The sequence below is a fragment of the Ranitomeya variabilis genome, chromosome 8 (genome assembly GCF_051348905.1).
Source record: "Ranitomeya variabilis isolate aRanVar5 chromosome 8, aRanVar5.hap1, whole genome shotgun sequence".
NCBI classification, from domain to species: Eukaryota; Metazoa; Chordata; class Amphibia; order Anura; family Dendrobatidae; genus Ranitomeya; species Ranitomeya variabilis.
Window position 1 is genome coordinate 18,678,864 of NC_135239.1, and position 19,665 is coordinate 18,698,528.

Below are 19,665 nucleotides of genomic sequence, written 5' to 3' on the forward strand. Positions count from 1 at the left end.
ACATAAAGGGTCATAGTTAAAGAGCTGTATATAAAAAGTTCCATAGAAAAGGTCATAAAAAGGTTTATAATTACATGATCATATATAAAGGGTCATAATTAAATAATCATATGTACTGGGTCTTGAAAAAGTATTCATACCCCATATATTTTAATTGGGATGTTATGTGATACCAACAGAAAGTAGCAAGCATTTGTGAAGCGTTAAAGAAAATGATACGAGATCTTCTAAATATTTTGAAAATATGAATCTGAAAATTGTGACGTGCATTTGTATTCAGCCCCCGAAGCCAATACTTTGTAGGACCACCTTCCCATGCAATTACTGCTGAATCTTTTGGGGTCTGTCTCTTCCAGCTTTGCACATCTAGAGGTAACATTTTGCCCCTTCTTTGCACACTCGCTCAGTGAGATAAGATGGAGACGTTAGTGATCAGCAATTGTCATGTCTTGTCATAGATTGTGAATAGGATTTAGGTCTGGACTGTGACGAGACCACTCACACATATAAATATCTGCTGATCTAAACCATCCATTGTAGCTCTGGCAGTATGTTTAGGGTAATTTTCCTGCTGGACGGTGAACCTATGCCCCAGTTTCAAGTCTCTTGCAGCCTCTAAAAGGTTTTCCTTCAGGACTGATCTGTATTTAGCTCTCTATACATCTTCTGTGACCAACTTCTCTTCCACTGCTGAAGAAAAGCCTGATGCTGCCACCACCATGTGTGACGGTGGGGGATGGTGTTTTCAGATGATGATTTGCAGTTTAAGTTTTCCACTACACGTAGCATTTTTCTTTTTGCCCAAAAGGTTCTACTTTGGTTTCATCTGACCAGAGCACCTTATTGAACATGCCATGTATGGGACACAGCTAGCACGTGGAATAAGGTGCTCTGGTCAGATGAGATCAAACTAGAACTTTTTGGGTTAAATGCAAAGCGCAATGTGTGTCAGATAACTAACACTGCACATTACCCTGAAAACACCATCCCTACTGTCAAACATGGTGGAGGCAGCATCATCAACAGTGAAATATATAATCGATAAAGTCCCTGTCAATATTTCTTCTACTTCTCATTGTACGTTCTTTCCTAAACTGGATATACAGGAAAAACATGGCGGCTTTCCTCCAAAAACAGCACCACACACGTCTGCGGGTTGTGTGTGGTATTCCAGTACAGCCCCATGCACTTCAGCACCTCACATTTCAGCAGACGTTCGATGAACTTCCCAGAACTTAGTAGTAACATTATTGATACAATGTTTTACATGTCAAACAGGATGGAACTACATTATATAAACATGAATACTGTATAAATAACCAAATGTTCTTCACATGCCCCCGAAAAAAAACCAAAAGCACATAGTTCCCCTTCTCTTCCCAACTTCCATATGGCATATTTTCCGTATCGGAGCAGACAATGTCCCCTATTGACATTTTTCCACCCCGATCTTATCTTCCTCCGGGCTTCATCTCCGCATGAGGTTACAGTTTGATCTGAGCCTCCATTGTGTGGACTTTTATGATAAGACATAAATTAAGAAAGTCTATAAGACCACCCATGAGATGATGACAGATGTTCCAGGGGCCCCGGCACCTGAACCATTCTGCTCCATTAATACAATGTAAGATGGGACCAACTGGGTCTTCTGTTATAATGATGGGAGTTGTAGTTCTATCACAGGTGGGAAACCATTGCTTTGTCTACACCGGACAATGACATACGGTGGGGCATGTTAGTCCATCACTTTACAGACATGTGGATGGTTTACAGAAATGTGAACGTGCACAAACACATGAGGAGCAATGGGCATTTGTCCTAAAATGCATTCAAACACCCCTCGGTTATTGTTTCGAGGGCATGCAAAAAAAAATACTAGCAAAAATATGAGTTGCCGTCCCCCCCCCGCCCAAAAAAAAAAATATTCATTAGAACTCAGATGCACAGGTTGAAGGGTGGAGCAAGGGGCTGTCACGAAGTGACTGACCCAGTGTGACGCAACTCAACAGTTGGTCACCAAACGACACAACAAGAAAAGGGGTACACCAGGGACACAATAACAACGGTGGACCCTTACGATAGGGAATGGGGAAATGGACACCTCCTGCACTCACCTGAGACTGTACCCTAATCTCCCTAACGTCCCTATACGGGTTCTTTCACCCTGTCGCTGAGCAGGATGCTTAAAACCCTCACTTGCCCTGCTCTAATTCCTAGGTAGGGAGCTGGCAGGTTAGAGCACTATTCACACCACTGCACTAAGAAAACACAAAGGAAAGAAAAAACAAACATCACAGGGAATGGAGAATAAAAATACAACACTTAGCTTTCTCTGCTGCAATGCACAGCACAGCACAGTTAGGCATCAGATACCATTTTTCTGCTGAAGCACCACTGCACCAGCAAGCTCCTGTCTCCAGCTAGGTTGGTCTCCAAAAGGACCTGTATAACCAACAGTCAGCTGATGGATCAGGTGACCTTTTGAAGGATGGTGGGAATGGTCACCAACCACATCAGCAGACTAGGCGGGGGGGTAGAGAAACTGACATCAACTCCCCCGATGGCTTGAAAGGAAAAAAGTTTTAATATGAAACGCCAAATCTGCCATAGATGCCAAAAATGGATCGTGACACCACCATTGTGGTTAACTGTATCTGCGGCCTGTTGAAGGGGATACCATTGAAATTTGGTCCCCAGGATGGGGCAGGATTGTTCGGCCCACCTGGCCTGTCATCATTGGCAGTATGTGATTGGTGACAACCCGTATAGCCGCCAGCTTTCCTATGTCCCTATATAGTAAATGTGTTTGGTGCTGCTGCACTTTTTAGTAGGGGGCAAGTAACGGTCATTATAGTGCAATCCCGTGTACTGGGTGCAGATCTCGGCTTTATATACCAATGTGGCTCCCCGAATCGGGACCCCTCTCTATTAGCTGCGCATCCCGCCCAGTCCCGGCTGCACCTGCTTCCCAATAATGTCTTGTGCTGAATTATTTTTCCCCAATTATCCCGACAATAAATATTTGACTTTGGCTGTCAGCATTAAGTGCCTGCTTTGCCTTTGGACACATCAGCGACTGCACGCACTTCCTGAACGACTGCAGAAACGCTTATTATGTCCAGCCGCCTCTGGAGTGACATAAGATTTCCATACAAGGCCCATATTGTCCGGCGTGAGAGGGACAGCGGACCATCTGGACAGTGCCGGAGATTGTTTATACAAGTGTCAGCACGTCTGGGCGGTGAGGGGCGGCAGGAGAAAGCGAGGTCTTCCTCGGACATGGTGATGCTGATGGTCATTGGATCTGGCCCATACTTGGATAAGGAAAACTTAGAAATCTTGTTGTACCGGGGGCAAATCTACCCAGGTACTGGCAACTATAGACAGGGATGTAACTAGTAACCCTAGGTCCCACAGCTAGACTGAGAAAGCAGACCCGTCCTCATGTTCACAACAGGAAAATCTTAAAGGGGTTGTCCACTACTAGGACAACTCCTTCTTAAACTAAATGTTCAGCCCTGATAAAATAATAAAGCCTATACTCACCTCCATTCCTGCGGTCGGTGTCGACACTCGCTCTCCCCGAGGCTGTGATGCGGTGTTGTGACATCATGTGACCCCGGCGACCAATCAGCGCTAACACCAGTGCTGATTGGACGCCGGGATCACGTGTTACAACACCGCATTACAGCCCCGGGGAGAACGAGTGCCGACACCGCGGGAATGGAGCCGGCATGGGAGGGGAGTATAGGCTTTATTATTTTATCAGGGCTGAACATTTAGTTTAAGAAGGAGTTGTTCTAGTAGTGGACGACCCCTTTAAGATATTTGTAGGTAAAGGTAATGTACACAATGATGACACAGTACAGAAATAATGCACACAGTGATGTCACAGTACAAGAATAATACACCCAATGATGTCACAGTACAGGGAGAATGTGCACAGTGATGTCACAGTACTCAGATAATAATGACCACAGTGATGTCACAGTACAGAGATAATGCACACAGTGATGTCACAGTACAGAGATAATACAGTGATGTCACAGTACAGGCATAATGCACACAGTGATGTCACAGTACAGGGATAATGCACACAGTGATGTCACAGTACAGAGATAATACAGTGATGTCACAGTACAGGCATAATGCACACAGTGATGTCACAGTACAAGGATAATGCACACAATGATATCACAGTACAGGGATAATTCACCCAGTGATGTCACAGTACAGGGATAATAGCCACAGTAATATCACAGTACAGGAATAATACACACAGACATGGCAAAGTGCAGGATAATACACACAGTGATGTCACAGTACAGGGATAATGCACACCGTGATATTACAGTACAGGATAATGCAACCAGTGATATCACAGCACAGGAATAATACACATAGTGATGTCACAGTACAGGAATCATGCACTCAGTGATATCACAGTACAGGGATAATACACACAGTGATGTCACAGTACAGGGATAATGCACACAATGATATCACAGTACAGGAATAATACACACAGTGATGTCACAGTACAGGAATCATGCACTCAGTGATATCACAGTACAGGGATAATGCACGCAGTGATATCACAGTACAGGGATAATGCACGCAGTGATATCACAGTACAGGGATAATGCACGCAGTGATATCACAGTACAAGGATAACGCACACAGTGATGTCACAGTACAAGGATAACGCACACAGTGATGTCACAGTACAAGGATAATAGACACAGTGCTGTCACAGTACAGGGATAATGCACACGCAGTGATATCACAGTACAGTGTACTGGTAGTGGTATCACAGTACAGGGATAATACACACAGTGATGTCACAGTACAGGGATAATGCACACAGTGATGTCACAGTACAGGGATAATACACACAGTGATGTCACAGTACAGGGATAATGCACACAGTGATGTGACAGTACAGGAATAATACACACAGTGATGTCACAGTACAGGAATAATACACACAGATGTCTAAGTACAGGGATAATACACACAGGATGTCACAGTACAGGGATAATACACACAGTGATGTCACAGTACAGGAATCATGCACACAGTGATGTCACAGAACAGGGATAATACACACAGTGATGTCACAGTACAGGAATCATGCACACAGTGATGTCACAGTACAGGAATCATGCACACAGCGATGTCACAGTACAGGAATAATGCATACAGTGATGTCACAGTATTCGGATATTCTGCACAACTTAACAGCAACGAAAAATAATCATAAATTGATGTCACAGGTGAGTACAGAATGGAAACTAGCTCTTCAGAAAGCAGAAAAAAAACTGTAGTGCCCCCTGTAGGTAGAGGAGGAGAAGTGCTCATTTGGAAATGTTGCCTGTAACTTTTTCAGGAGAACCTGTGCCCCCAAGAGAAGCAGATATGATGCCGCTGAGCACAACAGAAAAGGTCGCTCTGTAGAGAAGTCACAATGCAGCAGATGATAATGACGTCTCATAGTGAAACATATGATGCCCACCATAGCTATCACTGGCCAGCTCTATGTATAGGGACCTCCTTAGTTGTTGTACCCTATAGCAGTTGCCATGATGTCTCATCGACAGATGTATCATTATTTTTAGAAAAAAGCAGCCCCAATAATGTGAAAGCAGAATCTTGACAAAAAAAACAACCAAAAACAAATGTATCAGTCTCACTCCCTCTCAATGGCAACATAAAAATAATCTAATCTACTATAACAAGATAATACAAAAAAGATGAACTTTACATTTTCTATTTACACTCACATAAAGTTATTATGGGGAAAGAATACTAAAATGCGAAATATTTCTAAGATCCTTTGATAAAACCTTCTGAACTTTTCCTGTGTGAAATCTGAGTCTTTGGAAGAGCTGCGGTCCTATGTCCAGCACACAGTGTGAGCCCCCCGCCATGCCTGGTGGTCACCGCTCCCTGAGGGTCCTATGTCCAGCACACAGTGTGAGCCCCCCGCCATGCCTGGTGGTCACCGCTCCCGGAGGGTCCTATGTCCAGCACACAGTGTGAGCCCCCCGCCATGCCTGGTGGTCACCGCTCCCTGAGGGTCCTATGTCCAGCACACAGTGTGAGCCCCCCGCCATGCCTGGTGGTCACTGCAACCTGAGGGTCCTATGTCCAGCACATAGTGTGAGCCCCCCGCCATGCCTGGTGGTCACCGCTCCGTGAGGGTCCTATGTCCAGCACATAGTGTGAGCCCCCCGCCATGCCTGGTGGTCACCGCTCCGTGAGGGTCCTATGTCCAGCACATAGTGTGAGCCCCCCGCCATGCCTGGTGGTCACCGCTCCGTGAGGGTCCTATGTCCAGCACATGGTGTGAGCCCCCCGCCATGCCTGGTGGTCACCGCTCCGTGAGGGTCCTATGTCCAGCACATAGTGTGAGCCCCCCGCCATGCCTGGTGGTCACTCCTCCCTGAGGGTCCTATGCCCAGCACATAGTGTGAGCCACCCGCCATGCCTGGTGGTCACTCCTCCCTGAGGGTCCTATGCCCAGCACATAGTGTGAGCCCCCCGCCATGCCTGGTGGTCACTCCTCCCTGAGGGTCCTATGCCCAGCACATAGTGTGAGCCCCCCGCCATGCCTGGTGGTCACCACTCCCTGAGGGTCCTATGTCCAGCACATAGTGTGAGCCCCCCACCATGCCTGGTGTTCACTCCTCCCTGAGGGTCCTATGCCCAGCACATAGTGTGAGCCCCCCACCATGCCTGGTGGTCACCGCTCCCTGAGGGTCCTATGTCCAGCACACAGTGTGAACCCCCCACCATGCCTGGTGGTCACCGCCCCCCGAGCTCTGCTGCTTAGTCACACGAGATACTTCTGTCCTGCGCCATATATTAGCATTAGCAGCAGGACGTACGCAGGACTCATGCATCACCAATGCCAGTCCTGGTGCTCCAGAGCTTAGAAATCACAGCTCATCACCAAAACCGCCCGCAGGAAAAAAGGCAGTCACCACTTTCTCAAAAACTTCTGTGCACCACGCCTCGCTGGAAGCTCACAAATTAAAAAAAAAAAATAAGAAAATTATAAAATAATGTAATGTAGAGAAAATTAATATGAAACTGACCACCTTACATAAAAAACTTTATTTTCTTTTTTTACTATTATTTTCCTAAATCTCCATAACCACCACAAAAATTATATAAAAATTTGACTAGAACTCCTTAAAGGGGCTGTCCTCCCAGATCACAAAAACATGGCTGCTTCCTCCTCCGAAAAACACCTGCCTACAGGTTGCGTGTGGTATAAAAGATCTGCACCATTGATGAAGATGAGGAAAAAAAACAGGAACAGCTTGTAAACGGGGTGGCACTGATTTGGGGGAAAGTAATGTTTTTCTAATCCTGGGCAATGGGGTCCATTCCGCACTAATGGTTTCCATCATGGAAAACATGAGACTCATCTTACTAAAGCCTTCATTCTTAATACATGTAATGTATGTACACAGTGACTGCACCAGCAGAATAGTGAGTACAGCTCTGGAGGATAATACAGGATGTAACTCAGGATCAGTAATGTAATGTATGTACACAGTGACTGCACCAGCAGAATAGTGAGTGCAGCTCTGTGGTATAATACAGGATGTAACTCAGGATCAGTAATGTAATGTATGTGCACAGTGGCTGCACCAGCAGGATAGTGGGTGCAGCTCTGGAGTATAATACAGGAGGTAACTCAGGATCAGTAATGTAATGTATGTACACAGTGGCTGCACCAGCAGAATAGTGAGTGCAGCTCTGGAGTATAATACAGGAGGTAACTCAGGATCAGTACATGATCAGTAATGTAATGTATGTGCACAGTGACTGCTCCAGCAGGATAGTGGGTGCAGCTCTGCTCAGCTGCTACTCACTGTGCTGATTGTGGGTGCGGTCGCTGCTGAACCTGCAGTGTGCTCCTGAGCTCCTGAGAACCACCACCTCTCCACCCGGGGACCTGCTCTCTCTCTTACCCAGGGAGGGAGTGGGTTTCCTGGGATGAGTGAAGGAGCCAAGTCCCAGGCTTCTGCTTCCCGGACCAGGCTGGCGGGGGGCAGAAGGAACCAGCAACCAGCCTGCACATCAGAGGATTCGGGGGTGAGACGCTCCACCAGGAGTCGCAGCAATGTGGCTCCTACTCCCCCCAGGTCTGCAGAGACCCAGAGAAGCCGCAAGGCTTCCATGGAGGAGAAGCCTGCTAGTGTGCAAAATGGCAGTCCTTCTGGAGGAAAGCTGAGTGCTCACGGAGGTGAAGCCGACCTCACTGAGGAGGGTTGGGCGCTGCAGAGCCCCCGGGAGTCTGTGTCCACCTATGCCTCCCGGGTCATGAGCCACCTCCGTGAGTATGAAGACGCAAGCAAGACCATCACGAGGCTCCGAGAGGAGCTGCGCTGCACAAGCAACAAAGCTGCAGGTTCCTCCAAACCGAGGAAGAATCAGCTCCAGGCGGAGGTAAGGAGACTGAAGGATGACATCAATGAGCTTGAAGTCAGAAAAGCTTTCATCAGAGAAAAAAGTGGACCATTTAAGGAAAAACTTATTAATGAAGATCGATTCAGAGAAATGGCTGATAACAGAGAGCAAAGGCAGATGGGGCTGCAGCCTGAGTGCCAGGTGGATGATGATGATGAGGAGGAGGATGATGACCAGCAGAAAGCCCCACCTGGCAGCCTGCTTAGTCACTCACAGGCCACGTGCAGCGAGCTCCCTGCTGGACAGGCGACAATGACATCTCGTCGCAGTTCTGCTGGCTCTGGGGAGGACAGTGACATCGGCCAGGGAGGGGCACTAATGGCAGAGATCAAGCTCCTGGAGTCCCCAGTGTGCCTTCAGAACTTCCATCTTGGTGATGATTTGCCAGAGGAGGCACCTGGGGGCCGGAAAAAAAAGGTGAAGAAGATCAAACCTAAGCTGCAGGAAGCGGTAAGCTATGTATATGCCCCCCTCCCTGTACCCCCTGAGTCGGCTGCAGGGTCAGCTCGCTGTATAAGCCCCGTTGCCCAGCCCAGCCCGGGTTCTGCTGTGGATCCGGTGCAAAGGCGCGGGGAGACTACAAAGCAATGTAGTGAGGCGCAGAGCTCCGTCTCTGCTTGTAGTAGCAGGGACGTAGCAGCAGGTGCATCAGCCGAGAGGCTGGACAGTGAGGGCGGCCCGGCGGCGGGCGAAAAATCAGGCCACGATACTGTGGTGCGCTCCCCAGTGGGAGGGGGGAGCAGCCCGGTGTCAGGGGCAGCTCCGGTAGCCTCGGTGCCCCTGAATGCTGTTGCCGCTGATCACTTAGTTGAGAAGCGGCGGCAGTGTGAGGGGGTTACCGGGGCTGGGCGTTCCGGTCCTCCCACCAAAGTCCTGTTCTGTGTTGGCGCCGCTGGTCAACAAGATCCTGATGCTAAGGATCAGCGGTGCCTCACAACAGCGAAAGATCAGCGGCGCCTGGTAGCAACCATGAAGCAGCGGAAAATATCAACTGATGATGCGGAGGGCACACATAAAACCAGGGGTGAGGTCACCTCCAGTTCTGTGGAGGAGACTCAGCCCCTTGTGCCTGATGATGCGGAGGCCAAAATGTCACCCCCTGTTGTCACTGGTCCAGCAGGAGTGAATGTGGTGGTGGGTATGGATGAGGAAAACTCTTTGTCTAGTGGTGTGGTTGCTGGTTTGGTGGAGGGTGAGGAGGTTATGGAGGTGGGTAATGGTGATACTGTTGGTGTGGATGTGGTCACTGGTCCGGTTGCCCCCCCGGTGGTGGCAGCACCTGTCAGGAGTTATGCCGCTGTCACCTCCGGGGGAAATAGGGTGTCCTCCTCGTCTCTGGGCTCTGGGGACGGCATGTTGCAACGGCGTCTCCTGGAGGCTCTAAAGAAGGGAGAGAGATCACTAATGGTAGAGGGTCGAGAGGTTGATCTATCCTTCTGGATAGAGAGGCATGGCCTCGGGGCCTTCCGAGAGCAAAGAGGGGGGGATACAGTGTGGTCCCTCCCAACAGCCGGGCCGGGTAGTGTGCGTAGGAATGTGGTCCGTCTTCGGTGGAGGGGCAGTGATGCGTGTCCTCCAAGGTCGAAGGTTGTGGAGCTCCTGCTGAGGATGGGCTTCAAGGCGATTGACATCTACGCCTTGATACATCCCTATTCCACACCTGAGTTTGATGTCAGCTTTGTTCGGCCGGAGGGGCTTGAACTTTTCTGGTCGAACTATGAGTTGGCAAAAAATGAGCCCGGCTGGCGAGACTTTGCCGTTCAGGCGGTGTCTCGCCAAAATCAAGTCAAGAAAGTGACCGTGATGACATGTAACGAGTCGCTTTCTTGTTATGACATCATGACGTGGCTTGGCCGGTATGGAGAGGTAGTGGAGATGCCAAAGAAAAACCGTGACGAGTTTGGTATCTGGTCAGGGGCCTGGACGTTTATGGTAAAACTTAAGCGTTCAGGTGGTACGGTTGCCCACATACCATCATCTGCCTTCCTGGGTAGGGATCGTATCCTGGTCTTCTACCAGGGGCAACCGAAGCTCTGTCACAAGTGCGGCGACCCCACACACTTCAGCGCAAACTGCACTGTGCAGAAGTGTGCATTGTGTGGGGATGTCGGCCATCTTGCTGCATCTTGTGTGGAGATTAGGTGCCACCTGTGTGGTGAGTTAGGTCACCCATTCAGCCGTTGTCCTCGCTCCTTCGCTAACGCAGTCGTGACCCCGGTGGGAGAAAGCCGTGAGGCTGATTCTGCTGGGGAAGGGACTAGCAAGGGTGAGGGAGCTGAGGGGCCAAGGAAGAAAAGCAATAAAAAGATGCCTGCCCAGCTAAGGCGTCTAGACAAGCGCAGACAGGATAGGGAGCTGGGCGAGCCTCGGGCTACTGGGGCGGCTCCTGTCCTGGATGCCAGTCTTGCTGCTGAGGCCCCGAGGGATGATGAGTTGGATGAGGAGGTCAGGAGGATCCACAGGGAGGAAAGTGCCACTGCCTCAGAGTCCTCCCATTATGAAAGTATGGATGAGGATAATAGGCAGTGGCTAGAGGACAAGCGTAAGCTCGGCACCAAAAAGAAGAGAAAGAAGGGAGATAAAAAATCTTCTCTCACTCTGACCAAGGTACCTAAGGAAGGAAAAACCGACTCCCCTCTGGTTGGTCTTTCTAACCGGTTCCAAGCCCTTGAAAACATCTCTTCCTCTGAGGAGGAAGCTGAGGGTGAGGTTCTGGCTTCGGCGGGGCTCACAGGGGGCGCCGAGTCTCCTCCTTCTGGGAACGTAAGATCCTTGGAGGGAGGGACTGGCCCAGAGTCCGGAGACGAGGACGAAAAAAATAAAAAACGCGTGGAAATGGATACCTCCATGTCATTAAAGAGGGGGAAGGATTCCTCCTGAGGCAGAGGATAAGGGGAGTGGGAAAAAGAAAGCCATCTAACTCAATCACCAATGATGGCGGAACCCACTCCGTTGACGCTGGCGTCCATTAATGTCGCCAGCATAAAGTCAAATACAGCTAGATTTGCGGCCTTTGATTTTCTCAGCCGGGTTGAAGCTGACATTTTCTTTTTGCAAGAGACCAGGCTGCCAAACATGGCAGATGTGTTTAAAGCTAAGAGGGAGTGGAGACTAGGGCCCTCCTATTGGTCTCTTGCGGCCGAGCCGTATAGCGGCGTGGCGGTCCTTTTTACCGCACCGGTGGAATGCCGACGGGTTATTGAGTTAGAAATGGGGAGGTGCCTGATCTTAGATGTCCTCATGAAGGGACAAGAGCTCCGGCTCATTAACATCTATGGTCCCCAATCTAAGTGGGACCGGAAGTGTCTCTTTATGAGGATCAAGCCCTACCTTTTTACAAGTCGGCAGGTTGTCTTTGGAGGGGACTTCAATGCTGTCACGAGGCCCCGAGATAGAGGAGGTTCCAGAGACAAGCTGACTTATGATAGCGTCGCCCTTAATAGTATAGCTAGTGAGGCTCGCCTGGTGGATGTCCACATTCGGCACACCCCAGGCCACGAGGGGTTCACCTATCATAGAGGTAACTGTAGGTCCAGAATAGATAGGTTTTATTTAAAGGAGGAAGCTGTCTCTTCAGCAGTGTCTGTTGTTGAGGTGGAGTTCTCCGACCACTGTTTAATTTTGTTTTCTCTGAATGTTACAGAGACCCTCCGGATGGGAAGAGGCTTTTGGAGGCTCAATTCGTCTCTCTTGGAAGAAGCGGAGATAAGACAGTCCTTTGAGGATTTTCTTCAGAGCCAGGTACCCTTACTGGATCTTTGTAGTAGTAGGTCAGAGTGGTGGGAGATGTTCAAGGAAAGGGTGGCGAGATTCTTCCGCCAGCTCTCGAGCCTCAGGAGTCTGAGCAGGTACCGCCTGTATCAGGGTCTGAGGAGGAAACTCGAGCATCTTGTCTCAACTGGAGGTAGCCGCGAGGAGATCTCCAGAGTGAAATCTTTGCTTATGAGGTGTCAGTACGATAGACACGCATCTTTGGTTTTTGAGAGGGATTACGGGAAGTACCGCTCACCCGACCCTTACAGAAACTGCAAGATGTCAGTGAATAGTAAAGTGGTTACAGGACTGGTCGACACTACGGGGTCCCTGAGGCGATCCAGATCAGGGATCCTGGAGGTTGTCAGATCCTTCTACTCGCACCTCTTGGGGAAGAGGGATCTTGATTGGGATGAGATGTCGGCTTTCCTGGCAGAAGCTGTCCCCGAACAAGGGGTAGACCCCTCTCTTGACGTTTTGACAGAAATGATCAGGGAAGAGGAAGTTCAGTTGGCGATTGAAGGGCTTGCTCCCAAAAAATCGCCTGGTCCAGATGGCTTAACATCTGAATTCTATAAGACCTTTAAGGACGTTTTGGTTCCCCTCTTGACTGAGGTATTCAATGAGTGTCTTTCCTCGGGCACTCTGCCGAAGTCAATGAGGAGGTCTGCTCTGATCATCTTGTCAAAGGGTAAGGACCCGTCTTGCATTGAGAATTGGCGTCCCATAGCGCTTCTCAATGCAGACAGGAAGGTTCTAGCAAAGGTGCTGTTTAATCGGCTGGTGAAATTTGCACCCCGACTCCTTTCGGGGGCCCAGCATTGCTCTGTTCCAGGCCGCAGCACATTTAGTGCTGTGCTCTGTGTCCGAGAGGCAGTGGAGCAGGGTAGGGCTGGTCACTGGAAGGGGTACATGCTGTCACTGGACCAGGCAAAAGCGTTTGATCGGGTTAATCACGAGTACCTCTGGTCCGTCCTTCTGAGATATGGCCTGCCGGGGGGGTTTGTTGATTGGCTTAAGACCTTGTACAGTGGGGCAGAGAGTTTCCCGCTTGTGAATGGTTGGATTGGTAGCTCTTTTGAGGTTGGGTCCGGTGTTCGCCAGGGTTGTCCCTTGAGCCCGCTGCTGTACGTGTTTGCGATTGACCCTCTTCTTAGGAGGGTGGAGCGTGGACCGTTGGCCGGGATCAGGATGGATCAGGCAGCACCGGAAGCCACTCTGAGGGTGGTGGCGTATGCCGATGATGTCACTGTGTTTGCTTCCTCTCACGAGGAGGCAGGGTGGCTGATGTCAGAGGTAGATCGCTACTCGGAGGCATCCGGGTCCAAGATCAACCGGGATAAGTGTGAGAGTCTCTGGCTGGGAGGAGGAGATCCTGGTTTTGATCTCCTGGACACCCTTCCAGGACCCAAAGTCTCTGCAAAAGTCCTTGGCATCGAATTTGGCCAGGGGGATTACCCCAAACAAAATTGGGACAGCAGGCTAGAGATCGCCACTCAGAAGGTGAACCAATGGAAGGGTTGGTCTTTGACCCTAAGGGAAAGGGTAAACCTGAGCAAAACTTACCTGCTCCCTTTACTGATTTATCTGGGCAGTGTGTGCATCTTGCCGGAATCTCTCTGGACTCGGGTCTACAGTTTGTTCTTCCAACTGTTATGGGGGAATAGAGTGAACCTGGTCAAGAGGGAGGTTACTTACCGTACGAGGAGACTAGGAGGGTTGGGTATGGTCAACCCTGTGGTATTCCTTGTGGATACCTTCATTAAGATCAATATCGCAAACCTCTGGAAAGAGAGGGCTCCTCCGTGGGTATTCTCCTGTAGGGGATGGTTTCAGCCTTTCTTCCAGGAATGGGAGACAGGAGGGCAAGTGAAGGATCTTCGCACACCGCATGGACATCTTCCGGCTTACGCTACCTTGGTTCTGAAGGTAATTCGTCGGTGGGGTCTGGGAATGTGGGAGATCAGGACTCTGCCAAGGAAACTACTTGACAGTAGGGTTCTGTTGACCCATTTCCAGAAGCCTCTGGCGCTCAGGGACTGCCCAAGTCGGGATCTTGGGGTGGGTTTGCATCTTTTGAATTCTATCAGGATCCCCTCGAAGTTTTGGGACTTGGCTTGGCGCTGCTTCCATGGGAAACTGTGTGTGAGGGACAATCTGAAGTGTAGGAGCTCTGAGGACAGGAATTGTCCTCGGGAGCATTGTGGTACCTTGCTGGAAAGCATGGACCACTTCCTGCTTCATTGTCCCTTCAACACAGAGGTGTACAACAGGGTGGGCGCCTTCATTGGCTGGTCTCGGCTGGCCGGTCTCTCCTATGCGGAATGGGCCTATGGAGCATTCGGAGACCTGGGTGGTCGGGACCGCTGCACCTTATTTCTAGTTAGCGCAGTGGTTAGGTATCACACGTGGAACGCACGGTGCTTAGTATCGACGCAACGAAAAATCCTCCCAGTGGACTATGTGTTTAGGACCATACTCGGTGACCTGGTGAAGGTGCGCTCTCTGGAGTATGGGAGACTGGGCGCACGGAGGGCCGCGCTCCTCTGGAGGGGCTTTTCTTTTAGTGTGCCCTAGTCTGGTCATCTCCTTTCCTGGTGGTGGGCTGCTGCTGACACTGTAGATTTTTGTTTTGTTTGATCATTATACAGTGATGTAGGGCTGCAGGCGCCGAACTTGGGCTTCGTGTTTTGTAATTATTGTGGTGTGTGCTGCTGTATATAATGTATATATTGTAAAAAAAATGGGGATATAGATTTGGGTGTAGGTGTTAGGTTGGGTGGTGGGAAAAGGGGAGAGGTGGGATTATCTTGTGGGACTATGGGACACCGGGTTGTTTGGGGGAAAAACTGGCACTGCCTGATCTGGCCTATGGACGTGGACATGGACTGAGGCATGAGACGCAGGACCAGCTCTCAGGTCAGTGCGGGGGGTTGGGAATGGAGGATAGCTTGTAGTATTGTATATATTTGTTTAATTTGTAGTTATTTTATTTAAAACTAAAAAAAAAAAAAAAAAAAAATTTCATGTATATAGTCTTTGTTTTCCATTGTTTATTTTATTTGTTATTATTATTTTGTTTGGTGACCGGACCTGAAGTTATTGTTCTGTATATACTGTATAATATGTGTGAGAGGAGAGAATGAGCGGCTGGACCAGTGTTCAGTATACTGATTATTTTCTGGCTAATATTTTTGTTATGTTTTCTGCTATTATTGTTATGTTTTTCATTTTTATAATAAAAGATATACAGGAGGTAACTCAGGATCAGTAATGTATGTACACAGTGACTGAACCAGCAGAATAGTGAGTGCAGCTCTGGAGGATAATACAGGATGTAACTCAGGATCAGTAATGTAATGTATGTACACAGTGACTGCACCAGCAGAATAGTGAGTACAGCTCTGGAGGATAATACAGGATGTAACTCAGGATCAGTAATGTAACGTATGTACACAGTGACTGCACCAGCAGAATAGTGAGTGCAGCTCTGCAGGATAATACAGGATGTAACTCAGGATCAGTAATGTAATGTATGTACACTGTGACTGCACCAGCAGAATAGTGAGTGCAGCTCTGGAGGATAATACAGGATGTAACTCAGGATCAGTAATGTAATGTATGTACACTGTGACTGCACCAGCAGAATAGTGAGCACAGCTCTGGAGTATAATACAGGATGTAACTCAGGATCAGTAATGTATGTACACAGTGACTGCACCAGCAGAATAGTGAGTGCAGCTCTGGAGTATAATACAGGAGGTAACTCAGGATCAGTAATGTAATGTATGTACACAGTGACTGAACCAGCAGAATAGTGAGTGCAGCTCTGGAGGATAATACAGGATGTAACTCAGGATCAGTAATGTAATGTATGTACACTGTGACTGCACCAGCAGAATAGTGAGCACAGCTCTGGAGTATAATACAGGATGTAACTCAGGATCAGTAATGTATGTACACAGTGACTGCACCAGCAGAATAGTGAGTGCAGCTCTGGAGTATAATACAGGATGTAACTCAGGATCAGTAATGTAATGTATGTGCACAGTGACTGCACCAGCAGAATAGTGAGTGCAGCTCTGGAGTGTAATACAGGATGTAACTCAGGATCAGTAATGTAATGTATGTACACAGTGACTGCCCCAGCAGAATAGTGAGTGCAGCTCTGGAGTATAATACAGGATGTAACTCAGGATCAGTAAGGTAATGTATGTACACAGTGACTGCCCCAGCAGAATAGTGAGTGCAGCTCTGGAGTATAATACAGGATGTAACTCAGGATCAGTAATGTAATGTATGTACACAGTGACTGCACCAGCAGAATAGTGAGTGCAGCTCTGGGGTATAATACAGGATGTAATTCAGGATCGGTAATGTAATGTATGTACACAGTGACTGCACCAGCAGAATAGTGAGTGCAGCTCTGGAGTATAATACAGGATGTAACTCAGGATCAGTAATGTAATGTATGTACACAGTGACTGCACCAGCAGAATAGTGAGTGCAGCTCTGGGGTATAATACAGGATGTAATTCAGGATCGGTAATGTAATGTATGTACACAGTGACTGCACCAGCAGAATAGTGAGTGCAGCTCTGGAGTATAATACAGGATGTAACTCAGGATCAGTAATGTAATGTATGTACACAGTGACTGCACCAGCAGAATAGTGAGTGCAGCTCTGGGGTATAATACAGGATGTAACTCAGGATCAGTAATGTATGTACACAATGACTGCACCAGCAGAATAGTGAGTGCAGCTCTGGAGTATAATACAGGATGTAACTCAGGATCAGTAATGTAATGTATGTACACAGTGACTGCACCAGCAGAATAGTGAGTGCAGCTCTGGAGTATAATACAGGATGTAACTCAGGATCAGTATAGTAATAGTTGTTTTTATTTAAAGGGTGGTTACAAAAATATAGAAGTTGCGTCTTGTGTAGTAGCTCAGTTCATTTAACCTGCAATACCTGTGGACAGGTCAGCGATTACGGCAATCCTTCTATCCTACATTGCTTTGACATGGGACATGATCCAAATCCTGCACGCAAACTCATCTTGCATTCAACTCCACAACTTCGGGCAGCCGGGACGATCAGTAGGAATCTACCTCCATTTAAATACGCGGAGGGATTACAGAATATTGTCTGGCTTTGTTTTGGCACTTTGGATGGACAGTATGGCGCCATTTCTGTAAACGTTGCGATTTCTCACTCCAGAATTGATCATATCAAGTTTACTGAATATTTAGAAAAAATCCAATCTTGTCCAGATTCTGGATGTTTAGAGGGGCAGGGGGTGATAGAGTGCGGTCTGTGATAATAAAACACCAGGAATGTTTCATAAAAGTAATAAAAAAAATCTCATTCCCAGAATTCTTCCCCGACTTTTATACTTTGGTTATAAATACATCTGCCAATCAGAATAAAAGTATTATACTGTCTGTAGTGTTGCAACCAGTGTTGCTTCCTAGGAGCTTTGGAATAATGCCGGCTGTGCTTTCCCTGAAGTATCTTTTTGGGGTCTTTTCGGTCGTTTTGCGGCGGCGGCTTTGCTTCTAGCATTTTTCTTTTAAACTTGTATATGAACTAGTTCCAATCAGAAGCCTCTTGAAGAACAGACCGTTCATTTGTGATTTTTACTCTGCAGAGTATAAGTTAATTCTTTTTAGCGTTCTCTATGTACAGTACTTTTTCAGGCCGGTTGTCGGAGCAGACCCATCTGTAAATCCACAGCAAATCTGCAATGAAGTCTGTAACCAACCTCGCAGTTTGCTCCTTTTTGGTGTTTCTGGAAAATCTACAGTGAATCAGTCCTGTGTGGATATGCAGTTATGCTCAGGGCCATATCCAGGTTTTTGCAGGAGACATAGTCTCAGGCCAGTCTCACACGTTCAGATAATTCCGGTACTGGAAAAAATCAGTACCGGAGTTATCCCTGTCCGTGTGCTCACGTGGCACATCAGTGTGGCACACATGCGGCTCCACCTCCCATAGGGGTGGAGCCGCATATTCATCACTGTAATGAGCGGTACCACGTGACCGCTCACACAGGACAAGCTGCGGCGCTGAGAGGAAGCATCGCGGGAGCTGGGTGAGTATTTTAATGCAAACGGGCGGGCGCACAGGGGGTGGTAGGCGGGAGGTGACCAGGAACTTTATTTTTAACACAAAAAATATAAAAAAACATTGATTTTTCATTCCTTCTCTCCAGCGAACGCTGCTGGGGAGAAGGAATGAATGCCGGCTTCAGCACCCAAAGCAGGGGACAGCGCTTAAATTTAGCGCTGTCTCCTGCACGGTCCGTGTGGTCCTCAGTCGGCACACGGGCGGCACACGGACGGCATCCTTGTGCGGTACGTGTTTACACGCACCCATTGACTTTAATGTGCAGAGACACATTGATTTTAATGTGTCTACGTGAGTCAGTGTCTCAGGTACGTGAGAAAACTGACACCACACGTATCGGAGCCACTGACGTGTGAAACAGGCCTCAGTCGGACCCTGTTCACTTTAGAGTTTTCCCATTTGCCTTCTAAGAGCTGTAAATTTTTTTCCCCGTCGATACAGTTCTAGCAGTATGTGCTTTTTGCTGTGAGAGTTGTTGTTTTCATCATCGCCCCCTTGGGGTTCATACGACATTCTGATTTCTTTTTTATTCCCTTTTATTGAGAGGTGCAGTGACCCAAAAGCGATCCTGCCATTTAATTTTTTTTTTATTTTGCAGTTAGTTCAGAAAGTTACCAACGCAGAGAGAGCAATTTAGTTTTTTTTCAATTTACATTCCAGTAAAAGGCACGTTGCAATCATGTTGTGGGGAGTCAATGAGTGTCAAGAGGGACTTATTCCCCCAATTTCCAACCTCCTAATTGTCGTTATGATGATTGACAGCAGGATGTTAACTGTTGTGATCGAAGCTAGCACTGTTTGCAGCAGTTTAACCACTTAGATGCAACCGTCACTGTGACAGCAGCATCTAAGGGGTTGGACATGATGAAAGCTGTCCCTTACCGCTCCCCTCCCCTGCAAAATGACTGCATGGGGGCCAAACTGAAGGCCCCCATGTCCGCTGCAGCCACAGCCATGTGAAGCCTGATAATTTTACAATATGCTGCAATATTAAAGTATTGCATTGTAGTATAAAAGCCATTACGTGGCGCCCTAGCCGGACTTAAAGAAAAAAATAAAAAAAAAAATAAATTATATATATACCGTATATAAAATAGATATATATATATATAAAATATATATATATATATATATATATATATATATATATATATATATATAAAATATATATATATATATATATATATATATATATATACACACACACACACATATATATACACACATGTATGTGTGTATATATATAAATGTATATATCACCCTAAAATAAACATATCAAGTTTATATGTAAGAA

General features: G+C 47.7%; 1 protein-coding gene across 1 annotated transcript in view; it reads right to left on the reverse strand.

Moving 5' to 3' along the window:
• ROR1 (receptor tyrosine kinase like orphan receptor 1) overlaps positions 1–19,665 on the reverse strand; it is a 210,474-nt gene that overhangs the window by 77,514 nt on the left and 113,295 nt on the right. The window lies entirely within an intron of this gene.